Source organism: Andrographis paniculata, unplaced genomic scaffold (genome assembly GCF_009805555.1).
Source record: "Andrographis paniculata isolate CXL003 unplaced genomic scaffold, ASM980555v1 Contig9END, whole genome shotgun sequence".
Lineage (NCBI taxonomy): Eukaryota > Viridiplantae > Streptophyta > Magnoliopsida > Lamiales > Acanthaceae > Andrographis > Andrographis paniculata.
Genome location: NW_026137639.1, coordinates 5,721,816 through 5,745,117, shown reverse-complemented (window position 1 = coordinate 5,745,117; position 23,302 = coordinate 5,721,816). Strand labels below are relative to the sequence as shown.

The 23,302-nt window shown below is 33.9% G+C and overlaps 1 long non-coding RNA gene and 1 pseudogene across 2 annotated transcripts; both read left to right on the top strand.

Moving 5' to 3' along the window:
* The first annotated feature begins 2,253 nt into the window (after nucleotides 1-2,253).
* On the top strand, nucleotides 2,254-5,762 carry LOC127244299 (uncharacterized). Of its 2 annotated transcripts, XR_007837145.1 has the most exons (6): nucleotides 2,254-2,433; nucleotides 2,597-2,660; nucleotides 3,480-3,561; nucleotides 4,100-4,173; nucleotides 4,566-4,771; nucleotides 5,438-5,762. It is a non-coding gene; the product is annotated as an uncharacterized LOC127244299 (long non-coding RNA). The 2 variants fall into 2 exon arrangements; XR_007837144.1 differs by lacking the exon at nucleotides 2,597-2,660 and having other exon boundaries at nucleotides 2,257-2,433; nucleotides 5,438-5,760.
* A 14,932-nt stretch (nucleotides 5,763-20,694) lies between these two features.
* On the top strand, nucleotides 20,695-22,674 carry LOC127244224 (17.3 kDa class I heat shock protein-like; annotated as a pseudogene).
* Nucleotides 22,675-23,302: the final 628 nt, after the last annotated feature.

The following is a 23,302-nucleotide window of genomic DNA, read 5'->3' as shown; positions in this document are numbered from 1 at the left end:
AAGCTTCAAGTATAGATCGAGGTGTGTAACACGTTCAACGACTGCTAAACCATGAATTATATATTATTGTAATTTAAAATTTGGGGACTTTTTCTTTTCTATTTTTTTTTCTTTTATATATTCCATCCGTCCCGACTAATTTGTCCCATTTAGCTTGGGCACAAAGTTTTAAGTATTTTGTAATTAGTAAGTAATTAAGAAGTGTATTCGTAAAAATAATTATAACTTAATAAAAATAATTATAGATTAAGATGAAGATGATTAAATAGTTTAATAAAAAAAAAAAAAAATTATAATGAATTTTAAAATGTGATAAAAATGTATAATTATATTTCAAAAAAGGAAATGACAAATTATATGAGACCGACAAAAATAGAAAGAATAGACAAATTAAGTGGGACGGAGGGAGTATATTTTTTTTCTTTAAGGTATTTAATCGTCCAAAGACATTTTTAGTCTTTGTTTTTATGTTTCTTTTTTTTTTTTTTTTTCTTTGTTTTTTTTTTTTATAAGATTTTGTGAATGTAGTTATGTTCCTCGTTGGAGTTTTCTATTTTGTTCTACATAGTTCATAATTACTTGTCAACGTACCGAGTAAATGCCCTGAGCTGGCACGGTTAGCAAACAGATAGTTAGGACTGCTAGATCAACTCCGACTATAGTAGATTTATCAGCGCCATTTCTGAATTTTGATGGGTCCGAGCAAAAGTAAAAAGCACAGCCTTATTTAATTATTGCATATATAAACAATATAAAAATAATAAATTTTAATTATTTTAAAAAGTTATTTTTAAAATTTGTTTGATTCTATCACAAATAAAAATTTACTATTTTTTTCTTATAAAATATTTCTTCCGTCCGCCTCTAAGGGTCATATTTACTTTTTACGTACTTAATATTAAAAATATCTTTATATTTATATAATTTTTTTTTTACAAATACCCTTCTATTAGTATTATAAGGCACTAATTGAAGTATTTTTGCATTATTTTTCTTAATTTGTACTATATTTTCATATAATAATCAATATTCAAATATCAATATGCAAAAAATAGATGAGACTCTTAGAGCCGGACAGAGGTAATATCAAATTTAAATACAACCAAACAAGTTCTAACATAAATATATTCATATATATATAATGTTATATATATATATTTAATATTTATATTATATGTTTATAATATTTATTTTATATATATATATATATTTGAAAAAAAAAAGCCCTCAACACCAAAAATTTTGGACATTAGGTGTGGGAGTCATGCCCAAGGCCGGCGTAAAGCCTACGTGCTAATTGTCATATGACAATCTAAAACATCATATGTTAAAAATAGCAAACTCGAATAACTTACAAGACAGATATTACAATAAATTTGTTAATTTATCTTAAAATATTCTATCAAATATAAAGTATTACAACAAATTGTGACATGGAATCCTTATACAAGTACAATATTAATATAGACAAAGGTTAGGGTGCTGATTTGACCAAAATAACACACTAACTTGAAGCAATTAATATTCCATTATATGACACATAAGATTATATAATAGGTTATGCTATAAATTGTATTAACAGTTTCTGTGTGGATTACATAGTGTGTTGTGTTATATAATCGGCTTATTGTGTTAAAATTATAATATATTGTACTAAATTCATAATTTATTGTGTGCTACATATAATTATATAAAATGATTAGAAATAAACCATATACCACTACAAAAATAAAGTAATTTAGCTACGGATATTAGCGAGAGATCTCACATCCCTTGCCAATAGTAACGGTTTGCGATGAATTGTTGCGAGGGAATAATCTCTGGCAAACTTTCATCATGGTAGATATTGAAATGAAGTTGGTTAGCTAATTAGCACCTTAAAATCATTTACTAATTTAACGATGATTATTGTAAAAAATATATATATATATATATTAGAAGAGAATTAAATCCCTAGCCAACTATTATTTACAAAAAAATAAATAAATAAATAAACATTGAATTTATTTAACTTAATAATTTTATTATTTAAACATATAAAAATATTAATTTATAAAATATAATGCATAGTGTTATTTTTCTATATATATCAATTTTTATTTTTATTCATATTAATATCAATCTCTATTTTTATTCATATTAATATTATATTTTTTCATAAAATTATAATAATATATAATATTGTCAATTAAAATTAATTTATTAGAAATAGTAATTTTTTTTTACCCTACTCAGCGCCGCCTCCATTTCTTCCTCTTTTCTTCCTCTTTTCGTCCTCCGATTCTTCACCGCCTCCAATTTTTCCTCTTCTCCTCCTCCTTCACTGGCGCCAACACAAGTTTTTCTTACGGATGTGTTTGTTGTGGCGAAATTGTTCCAGCAAAGGAGATGTGCAGAAAGTGTTTCACATTTCTACCCATTGGAGTTTGCTTGGTAAGTTCTTCATCGCTAAATATACTATCCACTGCACGTGTCTTCTTCATCATTTCTTCTCCTTGTCAATTGGCTTCTCTGCTACTTCTTCTCTTTAATAATGGATTGTATGATGTGGTTCTAATGGATTGTATGATGTGGTTCTGATGGTTGACGCTGCTAGGTGGTAGAGCTGACCTACCAAATGGCACAAATTGGTAGCTCTTTTTGTTTTCTCTAATTTTTAGGTATTGTATAATTTACTTTTCATTTAAGATTAATGTCCAATATGTATTTGATTGGGAATATGATTAATTGTGCATCCATTGTGTTAGTTGCATATAGGTAAATTTTTTAATAAAGTCTATATGGAAAATGTTCTTATCGATGTGGATACAAGATCCTTTTCGATTGTGTAATTTTTCCCATATTTTCTTCAATATTAGTTTTGTGTGTTGAGTTCAATTTGATATGATCAATACTCATGATCTTTGGTCACTAATAGCAATTATCATTCGGTTGTTTCTCAACTGCCTGGTGTTTTGGTATTATGGTGAATGGTTAGATTTAAGAAATCAATGATATGTTTTGAGTCTACAAGTTCACTAGTTTGTTGTGAGATTGTGTTGGTGGAAATGGAGTTATTTTTTAGGATAATTTGGTTCAGATCAATGAAGGATCAATTGTGTATGTGCTTTTGTTGTCAAGTGATTGAGGCTCATGAACGATTTTTTTTTGGAGCCCATAATTTACAAACACCATTTATTCACTCAGTTTTTGTTTTGGTTTATGTCACATTTATCTTACTATTTTTGTTATGGAAGGGTTTGGTTACTAATGTTCTTATATTTGTGCTGTGATGATGCATATGAATGTGAATTCAGTCAGTTGGTCAGAATATATATATGTCTGTGTGTGAGATTTAGTTGAATTTATGTGTTAAAATTCATTTAGCCAGGGTTGTGCCTGTGGATATGGTGAGTGAGCGAGTGGCTATTTAGTCTCTCCTTTTAATCAATCGATTATCTATGCTAAGACAAACCACATACATACATGCTGCCTAACAGGTTAAATTTGATGCTTCTAAGGTGGTTAGGAAAGAAGGTGCTGAGTAAATCGATCTTCTGATAATCACTCAAGCTTCAACAGGTAAGAAGATCTTAGCTCTTTAGTGCAGATGATTTTACATTGGTAATATTTTATTGTTATTTTGTTGCGCTGCTTTATATAAGTTCTTTTGTTAGTTATTAATGCAACTTTTCTTGATAAATTTTCTTTTCTGTTTTTCTAATTCTAGTACATCTTGTGAAATTGAAATAAATATTAGTTTTTTTTATTGTGTATTTGATGCAATTATTGATATTATTAATTATAAAGCAAATTAAGTTTCATGATCCTAACATGACTTTGAGTGAGACCCACACCAGATGAGTCTTTCTTCCTATAATGCATTATCCTATAAATAAGGTTGTAATTATACAACAAACTAGTAGTATTACATACACATGTGTGGGTGTATTTGTGTGTAGACCTTCATTTTTCAATACTTTCATTATAATATTGAGTGTTTGTGGGGAAGCTCACAAAAAATCCCATCTAAAAAACTACTTGCATTAGTTTAATGGATAATGGAATGTTGAGAAATGATTGAGAACTCAAGGGGATAATACATATACCTTTGCTGCAGGTTGTCCATTTAATCATTCTGTAGAAATTGAAGCGCTGGTGTGCTGCTGAATGCTAGTCTGATGCTCTTTTAAGGTTTGATCTATTGATTTTTGTGAAATTCAAAATTAATCTATGGAATTGATATTGCTGAATTTGGTGTTTGTCTGTACTCTTGGTTAGGAGTTGTACAATAAAAAGACAGACAGTTTCTAACATATTCTTGCTGCTTGGAAACTATGTGGTTGAATTTTAAATTTTCATTCTATTGACTTTCGTTTGTTAAACTAAGCTAACAAAATTTCTACTCATAATGGGCAATCATTGTATGCATCATCATCAATCATTTTTATTCATTTTGATTCATTCATTCATTCATTCCCTTTTGCACTTGATTCCGTTTCGTTTTTCTATAGGATATTTTACGTTTCAATTCTTCTTACAGAGTAATAATTGGATGGTGATCTATACTTGAGTGTTTGTTGTAGGTTATAAAGGATGGAGAATATGGAGAGGGTATAGATAGAATTGCTGATCGGACTGCTGGATTGCCATTAGAGGTTGAGGCAGCTAAAGAAAGAGAAGATAAAGTTGTCATAAAAGAGATAATAAGCAATCCAAAAGAGGAGCAAACTGTTGCAAAGAGGACCGCCTTGTAATAGGATCGGAAGGAAGCGAAGTAAATGCAATGCAGGTAGCCCTGTTTCCAATCAGCAATTTTCGTTTAAGAACACATACTAGTTTGCTATTTATCATATCAATGTTCTCATTATTGTATCAATGAATTGGTCTAGGAAAGAATATGTCAATTAGTATAACATTTGCTCATTATTATTAGTCTTACATGTGTCTCTTTTCACGAGTTTTTTTCCTTTCTTGGCAACTCAATGTTCATTTGCTTGTTTTCATATAATTTAAACTTTTTATGTGTTGGGTTGTGAGTGCCTCCTTTATAAATGCAATGAGACCTTTTACCAAAGATGTACTAGTACCTGCATCAGAATCAGATGGCAAATAGGTATATATGTTTTCATTTATTATATATATGTGTACTAAATTATAGGAGAATCATACAACCACATATCAAGATTACTTGAACAAGTTTAGTGTATGCATTTTATCATCCCTTATTAGAAGTAGTGTTATTTGCTACATTGGATCATGCTGCGTATAAAGAAAATTGTAGTAAACCTCGGCTAGATGCATCTATGTTTGATTCTTGATGCAGGTGCTTTTTCTATCATAGGATGTATGTATTTTGTATATTGATGCTTATATTTTATTTTGGTACACATATTAATACTATTATAATTATTTTATTGAAACAATCATTGATTACATTGTTTGATTCTTGATGCAGGCGTTGCTCTTATCGGTGATGGATGCATTAGGTATATTGATGTTTATATTTTGTTTTGGGAGACATTAAATACTCTTATTGGTTATGGATGCATTAGATATATTGAATTTTATATTTTTTTTGGGAGACATTAAATACTTTTATCGGTTATGGATGCATTAGGTATATTGATGCTTATATTTTGTTTTGAAGACATATCAAATACTCTTATCAGTTATGGATGCATTAGGTATATTGATGTTTATATTTTGTTTTAAGAGACATAATAAATACTCTTATCGGTTATGGATGTATTAGGTATATTGATGTTTATATTTTGTTTTGGTAGACACATTAAATACTGTTATGTTTACTTTATTGAAACAATAATTGATTACATTGTTGAATCTTTATTCTTGTGGAACATGATTGTCTCTATGATTGTTAATAGTTTAGTTTTTAGAATTAAATTTAATTTGCTTGGAATTGGTTGATATTGCTTGAATATAATTTCTTTGGAATTGGTTGAAATAGATTAAATATAATTTGTTTGGAATTGCTTTATTTTATTATATTTTGGATATGGTTAAATATAATTTGTTTGTAATTGATTGATATTAGTTGAATGTGATTTTTTTGGAATAAGTTGAAATTCTTGAATATAATTTGCTTGAAATTTGTTGAAATATATTGATTTAATGTTTTTTGTTTGGAATATGTTGAAATTGACATGTATTTTGATTGAAATTGGTTTAATTTAATTTTTTAATTTTGAATTTGTTGAAATAGGTTTAATTTAATTTATTTTTGTAATTTATTTGAAATTGCTGACATTGATTTTAAAATAATCTATTTTAAATAATTAGCTGAAATAGATTAAAGGTAATTTATTTGGAATCAAATTAATTTAATTTTTTTTATCGAAATTATTTTACTGTAATTTGATTGTAATTGGTAGAATGAATTAATGAGGAATTTTGCAAGGGATTTAAAAAGGGAATTGGTGACAGATTTAACGAGAGAACTAGCAGGGGATTCTAGCAAGGATTTACCGAGGGAATTAGGAAGCGAATTGGCGAGGGATTTATTGAGGAAATTATCAACGAAATTAGTGAGGGATTTACTGAGGGAATTAGCAAGGAAATTAGTGAATGATTTAATGTGGGAATTAGAAAGAGAATTAGTGAAGGATTTTATCGTGGAAATTAGCAAAGAATTTAATCCTCTACAACCACTAAATAAATTGTAATTAATTCTTAGAAAAATTCCTCACTAAAATCCCTCGCTATAATTTTGCGATAGACAGAAAAACATCGCAAAGTGTTGCAACAAAAGGATTTGCAAAGGCTTGTTTTGCCTTAAAAATTCATTCACAAATCAAGTTTTGTAAGGGATTTTATCTTTTAGCGAGGGAATAATTCCCTCACTAAACTCTAAGTTTTTTGTACTACACATGCACTTATAAACGTTGCTTGAATCCTGTATGGTCTTCTAAAATTTGATAGTTAATGGCACACTACATGATGAATTGGACATAGTTACTGAAGAATTTTATCAAAGACATAAGTGGTGATGTCATTTTTGAAGATAATGTTAAAGGAAAGATTACGGGTTATGGTACTCTTGATAAAGAAGAAATTCTTTTAGTTTCAAAAGTCTATTTCGTTGAAGAATTAAGCACAAAGTTAATAAGTATCAGTTAGCTATGAGATGACAACTTGCATGTGAAGTTCACAAAAGATGCATGTGAGGTATACAATGGTGATGAAAAGTGTGCAATAACTGGTATTCGCTCAAAGAATAAATGCTACTTGTTAGAGAATCCGAAGATGCAAACATGGACTCTTAAGGATGGTGATGTTATGTGTGGCATACCAGACTAGGGCATATCAACACCTAGAATTTGGTGAGGATCACCAAGATTGGAAAGATTAGAGGTCCACCAAAATTCCTCAAGGTGCTTAGTTTTACTTGTGGTGACTTGCAAGAGAATAATAAAGAAAGTTGGACACCCGATGTTAGAACAATAAGGTAGCAAATGTTGTTTGGCGCTACTGCATGTGGATCTTATGATTCTTGTCAATGTCTGCACTCATGGAGGAAAAGAGTATATCTTTTTTTGTGTTGATAATTTTTCTAGATGTAGTTGGGTTGATTTTTAGTGTGAAAAAAGTGATGCATTTGATTCTTTTGAGAAGTTACCATCATACTTATGAATAAAAAGAAGTCAAAGATCAAAAGGTTGGGTATTGATCATGGAAAGAAGTTCAAATATAAAAAATTCACTACATTTTGTAATGGATGTGGATCAAGAATGAATATCCAGCTCTGAAGACTCGAAAAAAAATAGAGTGGAGGTCAGGAAGAATAGAACATTACAGGACATGGCAAGATTGATAATGCATACCAAAGGCATACATACCAAAGGCATGACAAAGTTTTTGTAGCTTGAAGTTATTAACACGTCATGTTACGTGATTAATCAAGTGTATTTCAGAATCCATTCAGAGAAGATGCCGTAAGAGATTTGAAAAGAAAATAAGCTCAATATATAATATTTTCATGCACTTGGTTGTAGGTGCTACATTTTAAAGGATCGGGATCAATTGCACAAGTTCAATGCAAGATCAGATGATGACATATTACAAAGTTATTGTTAGAACTTTAGAGCTTACAAAGTTTACAATAGTTGAACCTAGAAGGTGATGGAACCAATTAATGTGGTGTTTGACGATGTAAACTAAAAGAAGACATTCATACATCGAAGGGATGATGATGATATGGTTGTTCTTGCTCCAGTTTTTCATAATTCTTCTGGTGTTCAGAATCCTCCACAAATTAGAATCTTCAACTTCAAAATATTTTAGATGATACAACTGAAAGTTTAATCAGAATGAATTTGTCAAAATCATAGAATTCTTGTGATGTTGTTACGATAAATCAATAACTTCCTCATGGTGAATCTGATATAGACGTGAGATTATGGTTCCAAAATTTCTCAAAACAATCCAATTGATGTTGTTATTGGTATTAAGATCAAGGGACCGTAACTTCCAAGCAAACAAGTAACTTCGAACAGGTCCATCTACGATCGGGTTCGGGTTATCTGGAGCCATGTCATCCTCCCTCTTCGGTTGCCGTGTCCTCAAGGCTAGTAGCATCTTCAGCATGGTCAAATAGGCTCAAATCGGCAATGTTGAAAGTCGTGTTCATGCTCAAGTCTTCCGGAAGTGCAATACGGTATGCATTATCAGCTCTGTGCTCCAACACACGAAATAGACCAGCTCCATGAGGAGAAAGTTTCCCACGCCGCAACTCCAGAAAGCGCTCTCTATGCAAATGTACCCATACCCAATACCGGGTCAAAAATTCACCGTGATTGACATAGTGTGCGTATGTCGCAGCCAACCAGCCGCCTTATCAATGTTTTCCTGTACTTTGGCATGTAATTGCTTGATTGATGTAGCTCCATCCCTGCAACTAAAATATGATGCACAATTCAGTAGTTGTACTAGCATGTCTATTATAAGCTAATTCAGCATGTGGTAGGCATTCATCCCATGTCCAACCACTATCATGTACCATACCACGTAAAAGATTACCTAAAGTGCGATTGATCGTCTCTGTTTGGCCATCCCTCTGGAGGTGACACGCGGTAGAAAAAAGTAGGCGCGTCCCGTTTCATGGCAAAGACTTTTCCAGAAATAAGATACAAACTTCATATCCTGGTGTGACACAATAATTTTTGGAACCCCATGCAATTTCACAACCTTCCAAAAAGAATAATTTTGTCACATAACTAGCATCCGTCGTTTTCGCATAATGTATGAAGTGTGCTACCTTGGAAAATTTATTAACCACAACAAAAATTGAATCATTAACATGTGATGTCCGAGGTGAATCATGAACAAAATCCATAAAAATATCCAACCAAGGGTCTTCCGGAGTGGGAAGAGGAGTATATATACCATGGGACTTTAAAGTATTCTTCGCCACTCTACATGCAAGACATTTATCAATAAAAGAATCAATATATTTATGCATGTGAAGTTAAAAGTGAATGCTAAGCACATCAAAAGTAGCATGTCTAGCAAAATGCCCAAGCATATGACTACCATGACTTTCCCCAATCAAGGCATCTATAATTCTACATCTAGGAATGCACAATTTATCACAACGAAACAAATAGCCATCATGTTTATAGTATTCATCAAAATCATGCTTCTCACAACTCGAAAATATATCGCCAAAGTCTACATCATGATCATACAATTAAAGAATATGAGAAAAACCAACCAAATGCTCACGAGTATGATTAAGTAAAGTATACCTTCGTGAGAGTGCATCGGCAACTACTTTCTCCTTGCCTTGTTTATATTTAATCGCATAAGGAAATTGCTCAATAAAACTTACCCACCGAGCATGATGTTGACTGAGTTGTTGTTTCCGTACAAATGCTTGAGAGTCTCGTGATCCGAATGAATGACGAACTCTTTTGGTAGCAAGTAATGATTTTCAACTCTCAAAGCTTGCACCACTGCATATAATTCTTTTATCATATATTGAGTAGTTCAGGGCTCCCCGATAGAACTTCTCACTATAATAAGCAATCGGTCGCCTTTCTTGAAATAGTCCTGCACTTATACCAACTGCACTAGCATAACATTGGAGTTCAAAAGCTCACTCAAAGTTGGGTAGTGCCAAAACCGGAGCATGTGTCAAATTATCCCAAAGCTTCTCAAAGGTTGTTACATGACTTTCCTCCCATTTAAATGGAACATTCTTCTTTAAAAAAATAGGTCAATGGAATTGCTATCACACTAAAGTATGGTACGAATCGCCTAAAGAATCCACATATTTTAAGGAACCTCCAGACTTCGGCCAAACTTGTACTTTTTCCCATACCCGAATTGTAGGAACTTTAGTTTCATAAACCTTAAGGTTCTCTGCACCTATGACAAAACCAAGGAAAATAACCTCATTAGTGTAGAATATGCATTTCTTTAAAGTACCGTATATTTAGTAACTCTTAAAGCATAAAAAACTTGTCTAACATGTTCAAGATGATCCTCCAAACACCTAACATAGATGAGTTCATTATCAAATTAAACTACCACAAACTTCCCAATAAATTCTCTCAACACGTGGTTCATCAAACACATGAAGGTGTTGGGTGCATTCATCAACCCGAATGGCATGGCTAGCCATTTAACAAACCAAATTTTGTTTTAAAGGTTGTTTTCCACTCGTCTCCGGGTTCGATACGAATCTAATGGAATACATTTTTTAAGTCAATTTTGTAATCAATTGTGCTCCATGCAACTCGTGAAACATATTGTCCAATCAAAGAATTGGATATCGGTACTTCACAGTAATTGCATTAATAGCCCTGCAATAAACACACATACGCCATGCAGTATCTTTTTTAGGAACAAGTAGAACATGTACCAAAATGACTACCAAAATGTGACTCTCAAATATGACCACCAAAATAATCGACAAAGCACTATAACAGAAAGAGAAAGTCTGCTGCTCAATATATTTTTTTCTTTTGCTCAATCAATGTTTTTCTTTCTTTTTATGCTCTAGGCTTTTACTTAATGTTTAGAGCTCTTCTTTTTCAAATTCACATTGTCATCTTATCTCTTTCACTGCAATTTTGACACACTCTTAAAAAACATAACGCGGTGCACTATAACCAAATTCAAATGCTATTTTAAAGAGTGGTTCAACTCCAAATTGCATAATTCAAAAAATTAAAAATAACGTCAAGGCGTCATCTAACATCACAAAAAAAATCACTCAAAAGTTCACAACTAATTAAGAGCAGTAATTCGAAAAAGTCAACTTGTCAAAAAAGAAAACAAAATAATGGATCCAAAATTTTTACACTGACCATAAACCGATTCCAAAACCTCCTTACAATAGTAAATCGGAGTTCGGGTGCAAAAGTTATGGCCAAAATAGATTTATTGACAAAACTCACAAATTCAAACTTCTAATCCCTCATTTCACTCAGTTCCTTAATCATTTGCTGTGTTTAGGCCCAAAACCAACTATATTACTCAATCAAAGTGTAATAATATTTAGAAAACTACGAGCAAAGCTTGCTAGTGCCAACAAAAAATAACTAATATTTGTGTTTTCTTGAGAGACAAATTCAACAATACAACTCATGTTTGGCAACTAACAATGAATTGAAACTAGCTTTCATTTCCACTAAAGAGGGAATTTTTGCAACAACCATTTGACTATTTCCAGAAACTATGAACTATCTCTAAAACAAGATAAATTAAACCTATCTTTTACCAAAAATTTGATCAAACAGGACCTAGAGGCATATTTAATTATAATACAAAAATATTTAGTAACCAATAAATAATATAAAATCAAAACAAAATCTAATCTCACATATCCATAACAAGTTGTTTCTTTCATTGCTAAAATAGAAAAGTAACTACTCGTCAATCATAGCAGAAAAAATAAATATAATAAAGATAAACACCATCTTTGATGGATCGGATTGACGGGTAATAATTCAAAATCTCCTTAGAGGAACCTTTCTCTTTCTTGCCGTTGCGCGATTTCTCTACGGCACTATTGTCCATTGTGTTCTCCTCCATGAATCTCAAATGTGGCATCTCTTCCCTCTAATCTTCTCTTATGATTGCCTTAGTTTTATAGCAATTGGGCTTTTGGACCTTTAATTAATTTTTCATGTCAAGAGGGTGGAGTTAGTCATGACGATAACTAACTCGGTAGTACAAATCTAAATTTTTCTTTCAATTACGCCAAATTTGATATTGTCCTTTACATTCCACAAATAAATAATACTTAGAAAAATTACTTAGAATCCAATCAAAATCAACAAAATATTGCATATAATAAAAACATTTAATGCATGCGATTTCGAGCTATCAAATCTTGTTTATTCTTTTAGCTTCCAGTTTATTTTCATGCTTTCCAGTTCTACCATGTACAATTTCATTTTGTTCTATTTTTTCATTTTAAGGTTAATTCACATTTTACCGAGGTCATATATATATATATATATATATTTGAAGAAATCAAAGAATCTTTTTTAATCATAGTCTCGCAGACCTAAGATGAGTAGGCCATCCAAAGACGATTTTTTTAGCGATGTAATCCATCAAAAAGGCCTAGATCACCAGTTGGCCCAAGGAAGATCTTGCAACCAAAGGCTCAAATTGAACAGATCCTTCCACCTTCTTAGGTCTGCCCAGCCTTACAGTAGCTCATAAGAGTAGGTCCGAGTGTGGACTTGATTTGAAAGGTAATGTGGGGAGCTGTTTTATAGGAGGAAGGTCAAATACTTGTAGAGAAGGTCCAAAGAGAAGCATATCTTTCACCTTCTCGGGCCAGCCCAACCTTACAGCAGCCAAAAGAAGCAGGTCCACATTTGGACTCAATCAGGAAGGTGACGTGGGAAGCTGTTTTGTAGGAGGAAGATCAATACTCGAAAAGTCAAGGCCTGGAAGGTCAGTTCCAGCCAGCCAAAGATCTGGCCTCTTGTGGGCCTTACAACCAGTTCTGCAGCAAATCTGACCTTCCAGACGTCCAACTGTTATCATGTCACTCTCTTCGGCAAAGGCGTTGGTGCCGGAGTACCTCCTCTCAACATCTAGAAGCTAGGAGAGTCCAAAAACTCATCGGGGCAGGCTTTCTTCGATTTGTCACTGACCAATAGGTTCGAAATGACTTTCGGATCAATGCCTTCCGCCCCGCAATGGCAAGCAAATCCCTTGCTTGCTGGGACAACATTTAACGCTACAATTTTTATTCCGAGCCTTCAGGGAAACCCAAAGGCTAGACCAAGGACTTCCTGCATCTGGGGGTATGGCAGACAATCGCTCAAGCACCATCCTTCGTTTGTACACCTCTCAAAACATCATGGGGACCAGGAGGATCTATTTCAGCCATTTCAGTACATTGGGGGGAGTGAGCTCCCGAGGAAGGTCACCTCCCTGTTGATTCCGGATTGCAACCAAACCAGAAGTATTCTACTCAAGCAGTGATGCCAACATCTTCTCGAATGACTTGGGAATCAAAGGGATCAGTCCCAAATACCTCCCAATACGTTGGAGGGCAGACTTGCCGGAGAAGGCCAATTCCTTGCTGCTTCGAGGTTACAACAAAGCTATGGACCGCCTACCTATACAGCGATGCTGATTCCCAGAAATACGCCACCAGAGCAGGCACCGGTCTTCAGAGAAGCCACATAAGGTATCCGAGCTTGTTTCTCACTTCGGGGTCCTCCTCATCAAGTCTTCCCGCAATCGGTGTTACGCAATTCGCCGCTCATTCAGACAACTCCCGAACAACCTTCGGGGCAGGTAGAGATGGCGCCGCTGCCACATCCTATAATAACTCCACAGGCAATCAAAGATGCAATTCGTAGAATTTTTGGCGATCCTAACCGACTACCGTTAAGGCCCCACTATCAAAGGCCTTTTCCGGATTATATTGCCATGGCTCACCAACTACTCTACAATTCTCGGATCCTCAATTTTTTACTATTTTTGGGGAAGATTCTCACTCTACGATCGAACATGTTAGCCGACTTATGGCTCAATATAGAGGCGAGTTCTGGATAATAACTGATACAAACTTCAGTTCTTTTCGTTGTCGTTGACTGGTCCAGCATTTTCTTGGTGCACCTCTCTGCCTCCAAACCCTATCCATACCTAGGCGGACATGGAAATGATCTTCCACGAGTGCTTCTACAGCCCCCCTTCAGAGGTGACCATATCAGACATGACAAAACTGCATCAGCTTAGTAAGAATTCTGTGGAGCAGTTCCTATAATGGATTAGGAGGTCCGAAAGTAGGTATCAAATTCTCTTACCAGAGATCCTGATGGTGAACATGGCAATTGAAAATATGATGCACAAGCTGCGTGAAAAATTGACCCTTCAATAGTACCATGACTTCCGGCAGCTGACGTCCAAAACTATGAAGGCCGAATACATCGTAAAAGAGGATCAACCATCCCAAAATCAGAATTATCAGGGCGAAAACTACTTTGCTCATGCCCAGCAAGAAGCTACCGAAGCCGAGGATGAACCGGATGAGACCTTTTTCAAGGAGTCCCAAGAGAAGGCAATCAAGGAAGACTGCCTACGGTTGGCCGAAAAGCCTGATATGAAGGTTGATACAGAACCATTCTTCGCACCAATAAACACCATCAAAATACGTCCGACAAGGCTTGGAAGGTCGGCATTAGGATCTAAAAAATATAACAGGAAGACGGAACCTCAAAACCCGGTATTTGAAAGGGTCGAAAGGTCCATTAAACTCCCAAGAATGAGTTCGGTGTGGCATAGACATTCTCCCGCTAATACGGTTGCCGAAGTGAGCTTGGAGAAAGGTGGGAAAGTTTAGTGAGTGACTTCGGTAGATTAGATAGTGATTACACTATATCAGACTTGTATTCCTGAGAGAGCTCCTGATCATGGAACCTGGGCCGTGAACAAAAAGAGCAGAGATCACGACCTCCTACCAAGATCCAAAATAGGAGAATGCAGCGACAACGCTTGGCCACTCGCCTCTAATAAGAGAATCTGGTTGGGGGGCAGCAGGCCGATGACCTGGAAGGTCAGGTTGGGGGGCAGCAGGTCGAGGACCAAAAAGGAGCTACCAGCAGAATGTCAAAATTAAACCAGGAAGGACAGGCAAGGAAGCGGCAGTTAGACGATTATGATGTAGTGGCCACTGAAAGAGTGAAATTAGATGGGAAAGGTCAGGTAAGGAAGCAGCAGCCAGACAATCAGTATACAGTGGCCATTAGGAGGTCGAAATTTAATCGGAAAGATCTGCGCCATCAGCATCAGGCCCAAAGGAATAGAGGCCGAAGCGTGTCCTGCCGATGGGAAAATTTTCTCTTGACTGGCAGCCTCCTATAGCATCCAACATGGTCTAGGTTCCAAAAGATAAACCGATGATCAAATCACTTGATTGCGACGAGATATCGAAAGAATATTTGGACGTATAGTGAGGTCCACTGTGCCTAATCCTTTTTCTTTCTTCTTTTTCCCTCTTCGTGTTCCCTTATTCTTTGATTGCACAACTGTCATTTCCCTCCTCCATCACCGGACGAAGAGCACATTCTCTAGCCGCCACCATCCGACCGGCATTTCCCGTTCACAGCTAACTTTTCTCCTAGTTGTCCTATCATATCTTGTAGGATATGGCGCCATGCATGAAGACCAACTCTTTTTGACTTCTTTTTCGAGTTTCTTTATTCAATCCAACAACAAATTCAAAGCCATAGACATGTACTTGACAAGTAACTGAAAATCTGTCACCACTCCTACCCGATTCAATGAAGTTTTCTTGTCCTTTGTTCTATATTTTTCTATATGCATTAAAATTGAAACAAATAGGAATAGTAGGTTGGGAGGGGGGGAGAATATATCCTTTGTTTTTCTGATTGCATTACCGACTTGTTTGCGATAGACTTGTGTGTATTTCTTTTTAAAATGATATAATTTTTGTTTGATGATTTACCAACAAAATAGACAATAAATATGATGAGGATTATATGTTTTGTCTTACAAGAGATTTAAGCCTACTTGAGCATTCATTTTAAATGCAATATATTTGTTCTTGTGTGCGATAGTTAAGGAATCTATGTGATTCTCATAATAAGGGCATATTAGGATTTAGGGTGAACCGGCCTAACAAATTTCCTATCTAAAATTCATGAGTTATTGAGCCCTTTTGAGTTTAAATGTCTTATTTTATTATTGAATCACCTGTATATTAACCTATGACCCTTTTCTCTTTTGAACTCATAGTTAAACAAAAATGTTTCAAGCTCATATTTTTTTCAGGATTCAAAGAAAATGGAGAGTTGTTTTAGTTGTTGTTAAGAGAAAAATAAAAATCTGCAAAAATGCCCAAAAAATTGTGTTATGAAAGAATAAATACATTAGTAAAATATCAAAGGAAGAATGATGAGGAAAGCAAGAAAAAGAGGAGAAGAATAAAATGCATATTTTTGAAGGAAAAATAGAGAAGAGAAAGAATGAAAAATTTGTAATAAATGAAATATACATGCTACTGGATGAGCTTCAAACATTTTCTTCCAATCTTTGCATTAGATTTTGAATAATTGAGTGATGTGATTATGCAAGTACATGAGACAATCATTCTTTACGATGCAACTCAAGTGCATTATTAACGTCTACATATTTTCTTCAAGTTTTGCATTAGATTTTAAATAATTGAGTGAAGTGATTATTATGCAAGTAAATGAGATAATCACAATGCAACTCGAGTGCATTATTAACCTCTACATCTACATTTGAGTGTTGATATATACCCTACTTCCTTAGTAAAGTTATGTTGCGATTGGTATATTTTGAACTTTATGGAGGTAATCATAGTATGAATTTGTTCATGGAGTATTGATTACATTGAGTTCTTCTGTATGCTTTATTTGATTTATACTTGAGAGCAAACATAGTTTTTAATTTTCTGAGATTCTAGTACAAGATTGAATTTAGGGTTTAGGGTTGGGTTTGGATTTGTGAGATGTGTTTCAGTATGAATGTGTGTTTGTTTGGGGATTTGGATTTTGAGTTGGGATTTGAATAGTAAAAATTTTGAATTTGAATAGTTGTATGATGTGATATAAATAGGTGTTGATGTAATGTTTTGAATGTAAAATTGATTTTTAGTATAATATAAAAAATAAAAAATAGGTATTTGATTTGATTTTTTTGGGGGAAAAAAATGAGATGAATAGTGTAAATTCAATCCAATCCCCCAAACAAACACACGTTTTTGTGCAAGTCTGACGATTTATGACTACAATTGTTTTATTTAAATTTATATCATTGCTGGATTGTAGATTTATTTAGAAATTGTGTGCTAACCTAGAAATTACATGATCGAATATATAAATAATTTTGTAATTTATCGAGTATTTAAATTCGATTTTTCTCATGCTAATTTCAATCTATGAATTTATTATATGGTTGTACCTAACTTATTTTCTCGATTAAAGATGTAATTAATCAGTCCGTACAATCACCACTAACAAAGCTAGAAAAAATTTGGTGTTATGATTGTATTTATCATCTAACCCATTTATTAATTGATCAATAAAAATATTTTAAATCAATGATTAAATCTTTAATTTGGTTTCTTGTTTATTTCTTGGCCTAGAAATTTAATCCTCATTTGAAATTTAATTTTAATTTGTGATTGTTGTTTTACTTGATTTTATATTTTTTAACCTCTCCCCCAATATTGAATTAAGACACTACAGAGAAATAATGTACACAGTCCCTGAAGATTCGACCTCAACAATGCTTATTATTTGATGGCAAAACAGCAAAAAACGCCCCCGTGGTTTACCAAATATACTGAAAACCCCCCGTAGTCCTAAAACTCCAAAAAACCTATTCGTGGATTGTAAAACGTTGCACACTCGCCCCTCCATTTTGAATCACATTGACGCCGTTAAATTTTAGACTTATCAGACCATTATGCCTTTGTGGTTTCTCTCTCTTCTGTTCTTCCTTCTTCTCTTCTCCACAACTTCTTTCTTCCATCTTCTTTTCTTCCCCAAATTCTTCTTCACACATCTTTTTTCTCAATTTTTCTCTTCTTCTTCTCTAATTCTTTTTCAGGCCATAGAAGTTCCACCCGCTTCTTTCTTTTCTTCTTTTTCCTCAATTTTTCTTTTCTTCTTCTCCAATTCTTTTTCCGGCCATAGCAATTCCACCGGTTTCTTTCTTTTCTTCTTTTTCCCCCAATTTTTTTTCTTCTTCTTCATCTCCAATTGTTCTTTAAAGAATGAAGAATTGCAAAATAATAAGAAGAGAAAGAAGATGACGGGCAGAAACGGTGGAGTAGGGAAGAAGAAAGGAAGAAAAAAAAGAGAGAATAAAGAAGAAAATGGAAAGAAGAAAAGGAGAAAGAAGGGGCTGGACATCAAGTTTTTTTTTTCTCCAATTTTATTTTTCTTTCTCTATCTCTTTTTCCTCAATTTTCTTTCTTCTTTATTTTTTCTCCCTAATTTTTTCGTACACGGTTGCAACCACCAGCAAGTTCTTTCTTTCTTCTTGGATTGATTTCAAATCTTGATGTCAAATTAAATTTTTAGATTTCTGGGTTCGGTAAAAACAGAAGAAGTATTTCTGGGTTTGGTAAAACAGAAGAAGAAATCGACGGTGAATAATAACTTACGCATTCTCATCTCCATCTCCATGTCCAGTCAATTAATTGTGATAAATTTGGTAAAATTTATGTTGTGTTTAACGTATTTAAAATAATAATAAAAAAAAGAATGAGGAAGAAGAATAAAGAAGAAAATAAGGAAGAAGAAGAACGAGAAAGAATAAGTTGTTGTAAAAAGTAGTCAATAAGTGTATTTTAGTAATTTTATACAGAAATATATCACTCTATGGACCAAAAATCGCATTTTAGCCGCGTGATATACAACCTCCGTTAAATCCTAACGGAAGGGGGATTTTTGCAACATTTTACAAACCACACAAGTAGGTTTTTTGGAGTTTTAGGACTACGGGGGTTTCAACAAATTTGGTAAACCACAGGATTTTTTTTGCTGTTTTGCCTTATTTGATATTATTCGATAGGGGAGAATATTATTGGAAGCTCGAAAGACCATCAATTATGATAAAATCAAATAATTTAGAGTAAATTATTTAACACTCGTATTTTTGTAAAAATATACAAAATACTTCGTGTTTTATTTATTGCATAAAATTCATTTATATGAAATTAAAATATGCACAAAACACCATCTTCGTTCAAAGCTAATATTTGATTGTAAATATGGACCTAAATTATGCAAATTTTACACAAATAAAAGAGGTAAAATATTTTAATTAGTTTTTCGAATAAAATAAATAAATAAATAATTTATCAATCCTTTATTTTTATATATTTTTGTAAAAATCAGATAACAATATTTCTGAAAAAAAAACTATAAAATAAAAGATTAATAAATTAATTATTTAGTTTTTTTTATTAAAAAAGGACTACTTAATATATTTATTTTTTTGTTTGTATAAAATTTGGATAAATTGGGTTTGTATATACACTCAAATTTCAGCTTTGGATCAAAAAAATATTTTGTACAAGCTCTAATTTAACATAATGAGATTTCAAGTAATAAATAAAATACGAAGTATTTTGTACATTTTTACAAAAACATAAATGTGTGTTCTATAGTTTACTCAATAATTTAATATTAAGTTATGTAAATTTATTTATTTATTTATTTAATATTTAATTATAATTATATATTTATTTATATAATTATTTTTAAAATATTAGCTAACCAAATTAAAATAATACTGTAATTTAAAATATGTAATACTACAATTTAGCTATATAAATAAATATGCCTACAATATATACATTAATATAGCTTTGGTTCTCACAATATTTTTTACTGTACAATTCTCAATATATAATTATATATTTTTTATTTTATTACAATTTTGTTTTTGATATATCTTACCTTAAAAATATCTCAAACTAAAATATTAAAAAATTAACAAACCCATAGTGATAGAATTAAAATCAAAATTAATAAATATTTGTATACTTTGAATAGAATTCTAAATAAAGTACTCCCTCCTATTCACCTCTTTTTTCTTGTCCTGTCATAATAGATGGTCTATTTTTATTTTCATTTGAATTTATTTATTTTGAACATATTTAACAAATATAAACCAAATTTAATTAAATGTCTACGTAAAATCCTTTGTAAACAAAAATATATATCTTTTTTAATTTAAAACTCTCTATTTTTTATAAGATTAGATTAAGTTAATTATAAATAAATAAATAAATTTTTTATTTATTTGTATTATATAAAATTTTATTATGTACAAAATGATATTCATATTGTAAATTTTATTTAGATGTAATACTAAAAATATTTAAACACATATTCTAAATTTTTAATAATATATATTAATTCATATTTTTTAAATAAAAATAACATTACTCAAATAAAAAATAATATCATAATTTATTATCAATAATTTACTATTATATAAGTTGAAAAATATAATATATATATTAAATACAAAATAAATTGAAAAATATAATATATATTAAATATTATATATTATATTTTCCTCCCTGTTGTATGGGAGATGGAATATCATTTCTAAAAATTTCTGTTTCATTTTAATTGGGTTTGCAATCGAATATGATTTCACATTCCATCTTATTTTGTATTTTTGAAATCTGAAATCTGAAATGGCGTGAACTCCAGAACCTTCCTTCACCTTCACCCCCAAATTGCGAATTCTGATCTACAATTCCAATCCCAATCTCAGTTCGGATAATCAATCTATATCATGAATCAGTGCGTCCCTAGCTGGGTCTCGATGACGTTGCGCATCCATCCGAGCTCACTGCCATTCGTCGGCGCTGGATGTGCCCTCATTGGATTATGAAGTGGCGGAGCTAACCTGGGAGAACAGCCAGCTTGCATTGCACGGATTAGGAGCTCCGCGAGCGGTGAGCAAACCACCGCCGGCGGCAGCCGCTGCGCCGTTTTCTCCGCCGGCGAAGCCAGAGGAACTCAAGTCCCCCGCCGCCGCCGTGGTTCGACCACCGCCGCGGAGCGGCGGAGGTGGAGGCGGCGACGGTGGCGGTGACCTTGGACGCTTTCAACCCCTGCGCCAATCAGAGCAACCGTCAAGAAGGTACCAGAAAATGTCGCTGATTCCGAGTTTCTTTGGGAGGCGAAGCTCCAATCCGTTCTCACTGGCCATTGATGAGCTCCTCAAACGAGATGTCGCAGTTCGCGGCGATGCGCGTGGACGGGAAGGAGACGCCGGAGGCACACGTGTTCAAGGCAGATGTGCTAGGCTGAATAAGGAGGAAGTAAAGTTGAAGGTGGAGGAAGGGAATGTCCTCCAGATTAGCAGCGAGCAGAAGTGAGAAAATGAGGAGAAGGACAAGTCGTGGCACCGAGTGAAGAGGAGCCACGGAAGCTTCTTCCGGCGGTTCTGGTTGCCGGAGAATGCGAAGATGGAGCATATTAAGGCGAATATGGAGAACGGCGTGCTGACGGTTACGATCCCCAAGGAGGAAGTGAAGAAAACCTGAGGAGAATCTTCAATGGAGTGGGGACCTCTGTAATCCGCTAAGGCCGGAATCTGTTCAAGATTCCATCGTTCGCAGGCCTTTGGGATTTGGTATTCGGTTGGACCACCGCCGCGGGTATATTCCTTTTAAGTATTCATCGTCACGGCGCCGTAATCGAGGATATGGTTAGGTAATCAGAATTTAGTAAATTATCGACAAATTCCTTTCCGGCTTGTGTGAATGGTGAATATTTATTTGTGAAACTTATCGGTAATTTGGTTGGAGAGTGGGAATTTTGGGAAATACTTGATCGATGGTGAGTTTGATGGGGTTTTTTCCTGAAGCATGGAGTACTGGTGGAGTAAAGTGCGGTTATGGTGATTTGGCTGCGATTTTGAGGAGAAAACAGGTTGATTCTGCACATACGAAGTCATCTTCTTCGGGAAGTCATCATCTGTTAGCTAAGGCTTTGACTATATCAGATCTTATTGTTGTAGATGGAATTCTCACGGAGTGCAAGAGAATTGGTCAGATCAGCCGGCAATTCATATATGGTTCTCTCTGCTGTCAGTCGCTGCAAGCATTCGGCACCAATTTCCGCCTTCGGCCTCGACCTAAAAAAAATAAATAAAATAAAAAATTAGATTGGAGCAGATATGGAGGAGAACGACGAGATTAACTCCAGCGAGTTTCACCTCTGTTATCAAGACCTCAGCCACCCCATCCAAACAGGGAAGCAACCAAGAGGGCTGATATCGAAAAGGCTACGCAGATAGCGTACCAACAAGTCTTCAAGACCGTGACAGAAGGAGCGCAGCCTGTTGTTGCGACCTCCAACTACTCTGTTGCGGGAAAAAAAAAAAAAAAGGATCTTTTTGATACCCGTGTGAAACAGACCTCCAACTAATCTGTTGGGAAAAAAAAAAATAGAATTCTATTGTTACCCATGTGAAACAGCCTGTTGCTGTTCTGCCTAGTCCGCAGCATAAGGTTGCAGGACCTGGATAAGGTCTTGTTGCGTCTGCCGGACAGCAACTAGACAACTTGAAGGGTATCTAGCCTGTTGCTATTACGAACCATGTAACGTAGTCTGTTGCTGCAATTTTCAAGCAGTCTGTTGTTGTGCCAACTGAGAAGCCAAAAATAAAATAAAATTCAACAGATAGAATTTTAAAATATGGCAGCAGCAGATGCTGAAAATATATATATATATATATATGCCACCTAGTTGAGGTGATTTCAAGATTTACTTGAAATACAAATGGAAGGAAAATGGACATGCGAAACTGATCAATCGTCTTCAAACTGAAGAGGAGCATAGATCGAACCTGGCAAGTAGGGGACATCTGATGCTCGGCAGCAAGGCTAATGTAGTCGACACAAATCAATAAGATAACTTATCACAACTAAGGTTCTTGCGATAGACCATGTTGCGTCAAAAGATAATCTAGCGGATCTGCTAACCAAATGGTTAAACCGTGATGCTGTTTACAAATTAACTAGAGAAATAAGGCTCAAGCCTGCTAAATATAAGTTTTATAAAGGAAAACTCAACTTAGAAAGATTGGAGATCCCAAGAACTAGGTTCAATGGGACAACCTGTCTATAAGACTTAGGTGCGTCACTGTAGGGGGCTAATAGCCTCAACCCATGTCTGTTAACGAACAGTGACAGAGTAGGAAGGATAGCAAATAATTGCTTTAATGATCACTAAGTAAGTATTGTATCATTAAAAAACTTAGAAATATCACCTATGTGAGAGAGAAGTGAGGCCGCTTTAAA